Source organism: Coloeus monedula (assembly GCF_965178545.1).
Source record: "Coloeus monedula genome assembly, chromosome: 6".
NCBI classification, from domain to species: domain Eukaryota; kingdom Metazoa; phylum Chordata; class Aves; order Passeriformes; family Corvidae; genus Coloeus; species Coloeus monedula.
This window is the reverse complement of record NC_138786.1, coordinates 10,783,588-10,788,176: the sequence shown is the minus strand read 5'-3', so window position 1 is coordinate 10,788,176 and position 4,589 is coordinate 10,783,588.

The following is a 4,589-nucleotide window of genomic DNA, read 5'->3' as shown; positions in this document are numbered from 1 at the left end:
TCCAAACGGGAAGAGGGCTGCTCTGCACATCCTGAGATGTTTCTGTGCTGTGCCATTATTGGTATCCTTGTGGGAAGTACCAACAGGCAGCTATGATCCTTACTGCTTTTAAGCAGGACCCAGCTGCCATTACATCCTTTAACTGTCTTTGGTAGTTTTCATTTTAATTGTGTATTGATCTATTTAAAAACGAATGTCTCAGCAGCCCTTTGATTCCCATGAGTCTCTTCAGCTAAAGCCTGTTTAAGGTTTCTGCCTGGTCCCTCCTCCCAGTCGAGGGAATATGCTGACCTTTCTCCTGGCCGGAGGAAACACCTCAACCCCTTTTTTATCCTGCAGTGCAGTTGCTTGAAGGACCGGAACTGGGGGAGGCAAGGGAGGCAGGAGGAATCGGCTTATTGTGGGGAAGTTTGGTAGGAAGGATGCCTCCAGGCCTCCGGGAACTCTTCTTTGATACACTGTGTTCCCATCCCTCCCTCTGTCTAAGGCCTGAAGAAGGACTGCTAGTTCAGCTCGGGAGCCTCGGGCAGCACATCGCTGCACACAGTCGTGCTTTGAGACTCGGCCCTGTGTCTTATCTGCAGTCCTGACACATGATATAAAAACAGCCTCCCACAGCAGCCAGACTTCAGCTCTTTCAGTGGGCTTTTGGCAGCTGCCTCCCAGATCCTCCCAGCAGTTCCCGAGTGCCATCTGTTGACTCGGTAGCGGTCATGCAAAAAATGGAGAGGAGCCAGAATAAGGCTGGGTGAAGTGCAATTGGGAAAAGTGGCAGCATGGTACTGAGTGCTCTGGAGGAGTTTCATGGAGTGCAAAAAGAAAAGGAGGGAGGGTTTCACACCAAAGCACTTCCTGCTGGTGGAAGGGCTGATGAAGGGATGCCAGGAATGCTTCTCGGGGCAGACAGGTTTGTGTTTTTTGAAGAATCAGAGTCTTTCCTTCAGTCTTTGTGTAAGGCAGAGAGACACAGTCTTACTGATAAAATATGGGGCAAAGCTTTGTGCCAGCTGCTGAGTGCTGTCCTGGAGCAGGGAGATGGCAGACTCCTGTCAGAGATGGTTCTTTCTGCCAAAAATGAAAGGCCTTGCAGCACACGATTAGAGAAAAGGACTATTTCACTGTCACAAGCACAAAGTGGAGAGGTCATTGCCCTGCTTTGCTTCCTTTGCCCCAGAAAAATCTCCCGCAAACTTTGCCCCAAGTGCAGAGCAAGGGCTCCAAGTAGGCAGCTGGAGGCTGTGCTTAAGGATAGTCAGCTGAGCCCCTGTGCTGTGCAGCCACAGCAGGGCAATGCAGCAAAACCCCCTTTATATCCTCTTGATTCCTCCAGCTTCCAGGCTTTCCTGGAGAAAGTTGCTGTCCACCCTGGGGACGGCTCCTTCAGGGGCTGCCCGAGGTTAGCAAGAGCTGACAGATCCCTGAAGCAGAAACCACAGAGCCAACCTGGGTACACTCCATGTGCCCACTGTGCTGAGCAGCTTCAGAGATGGGACCAGCCAGAGCACAAGAGAGCCCAGAATTAGGCCATCCCACCTATGAAAGGTCTTCTGTGATTTTAAAAAATAAAGGGATTAACTCCAGGGGTGGGGTACAAATTGCTGAGTGAGTAATGAAGCTGGTTTCTCCAGATGTCCTTCCTGTTGCACGTGGTTGCAGGATACACTCGCTGCCTGAAGTACTCTGTCAGGCTACTGCATGTGGGAAATCGCTGCCACCAACGGCTGGAGAGAGCAGGATTGGTGTCCTGCAGCCACCCAAGTGGGGGTGTTCCTGTCAACAGGATTCAGTGTGTCCTGAAGTCCTGCAGGACTCCCAAAATGGCACGCATCCAGCACACCCTGCTCACTAGAGCAGGAGACTAGGGACCTGCTCTGGCTCCTCTCCTTCCCAAAAGCAGACTTCTGGGTATTGGGATCCCTGGTGCCAGGTGATGGTCCGGAAGGATTGGCCATAGCCTGATGTAGGCTCATGGGAAGGCAGTGCCAGTCTTGGGATTGTCCTGGCCACAGTGCTGGGAATAATCAAATGTAAGTGCATATTCATAACCCCATAAATTTTGGCATATTTATAGGGTTCTGTTTTCTCCTGTGACTGTCCCAAGGGCACAAGCAGGTCCCCAAACCAGCCTGTTTTGCCCCTCTAATGCAGCTGCAGATGCTGCTCCCTTGGCTGGGCCATTTTGCTCCAGGGTTTCTGTGTCTGCAGTGCACTGAGGATTCCCATTGATCTCAGATGATGATGCAGAAGTAGATGCTTGTCATTTGTGCCACTCAGACATGGTAAAGGACAGCTGAGACGTGTCAGCTCTTTGTATTGAGGTCAGGAGCAGCCGACACTGCCCTGGAGGGAAGTGTAGCTCTCCAGGGGCATCAGCAAAAGGCAAAGGTATTTTAGGGATCTTCACCCCTGTTCATGGCACTGCTTATTGCTGGAAGAGCTTGGCCACACTGCCAGGAATGGCAGGGACATAGGATGTCATGGCTGCAAGGTCTGGAGAAGTCTGGAGAAACTCCTTGTGAGCACTTGGCTTAAGCCTTGACAATTTGAGCATGACATGGGCAGCACAATGGACCCAGCTGCAAGTGGTGTTCAGCCTGCACTGCACACAGAACCTGGCCTTGGAGTTTGGGATAATGGTCTCTGTTTTAACCTGAACCTTGGCATTAGCACATTGTGCAGTCTCCTTGAGGCCAGAGACATGACCACCACACAAACAGGATAATGCACCAGTGCTGGACAAAGTGTTTCCATGAACAGTGATTCCCTGACTCAACCCAATCCCTGGGCTGACCTTGTCCCTGTGGCCACTAACCCAGCCAAAAATGGGATATCACTCCACCCTCACAAGAGACTGTGCCAGCTTGGAAAACCAAGGCAGTGCCACCCCATAGTTCCCCTGTGTTCCCTGGGCAAGGTAAAGCTCCACATGACTCTGCATCTCCTGCACAGCTGTGTCCACCACAAACCTCTTGACAAGCGCTTGTGCTCGAGCAAAGCTCTTGTGTCTTTTGCTCAATTTTCTACCCACAGCAGAGTCTTCCTTTCCTTCATCAAGCCTGAATCCAGAGGCACTGCCTTGGAAATGGTTTCAATTTCCTTTCATCACTGAGTAGCTACTAATTAATATGGGTCAGTCTGTCCCTCCAAGAGCTTTTTACTAAGCTGTACTTCCAGCTCCTCAGTGACTTAGCTGTGATGTACAACAGCCCAAGTCTGCACAGGGAAGGGACCAGATTCTGAGTTCTGCAAAGTCTTTGGCAAGTTTCCCATAAACCACTCTGGGTTTCGGGTCAGACTTCTCGGATTTTGTGAGGAGTTCTTAGAGGGGGACAGTGGCAGCAGTGAGACAGCTTGGTTTTTTAAACATATGAACACAGCAGGGCCCACATTAAAGTTGGGGTGTGCATCAGTCCTTGGGCAAAAAACCATTCCCCGGTGTGCTTCCATCTCCTGTTTGCCTCACACTTTATCTGTGTCCTTCAGGACAGAGGGAGAGGGCAGCCAGTTTTTGTTGAGGGAGGTTGTAGCACATGGCCAGGACACGTGGCTGAGGTTTGTTCAGCCTGGAGGAGACTGAGGGGAGACTCATTGGGGTCTGCAGCTTCCTCACAAGGGGCAGCAGAGGGGCAGCTCTGAACTTTACTCTCTGTGACCAGGGACAGGAGCTGAGGGAATAGCTGGAGCTGTGTCAGGGGAGGGTTAGGCTGGATATCAGGAAAAGAATCCCCTGGAGGGTGGTCAGGCACTGAACAGGCTCCCCAGGGAATGGTCATGGCCCCAATGCTGCCAGAGCTCAAGGATGGTTTGAACAACACTCTCAGGCACAGGGTGGGATTGTTGTGGTGTCTGGACAGGGCCAGGAGCTGGGCTGGATGATCCTGTGGATCCCTTCCAACTCGGGATATTCTATGGTGAGGTAAGGGTTCATATGGCAAACCCAAGATGCAGCAGCTGAATGCTGTTCCCTCAAAGCCCCTGTGCTACTTGTGACTCTTCTGAGGGTTGTTTTGGCAGCTTTCAGACAGGGACTTACAGAAGTCCCTCTGCTTTGGCTGTGTGCTTCCTGCTAGTCCTGCTGCCAGCTGGTGATGCCCACCCCACAGCACTCTTCTGCTCCTTCCTGAAAGAAAGGCCCCACTTTAACAGTGGGGAAATCATTCCCAGAGAATACTGAAATTAAACAGAAAAAGGCAAATCTGACCCATGTTTTCCCATGCAGGCTGTTGCACACACTCACACTCAGAAGACATCCAGGACCCCAGATATTTCCTGGCCCGCCAGGCGTGGAGCCAGCCATGCATAACAAACAACACGACCCTGTGAATGGCCACGCAGCGAAGCCAAGCTGTTTGCCTGATCCATCCGTCATTATTCAACCGGCTTTTCCCACTTTGAACGAGGGCTTGTGGCATCAGGAAGTTAAAAGGAGTCAGGAGGGGGAAAAAAGGGGGAGTGTTTCTTTTAAAAAGAGAGTGAGATTGGAGAGGAGGACACAGGCACTCCAAACCCTGTCTGTGCTTGGTATATTAGGCAGCCAGTGCTCTTGGCTGGGAGCCCAGACGAGGCTTTTGTAATCAAAACATGATCTT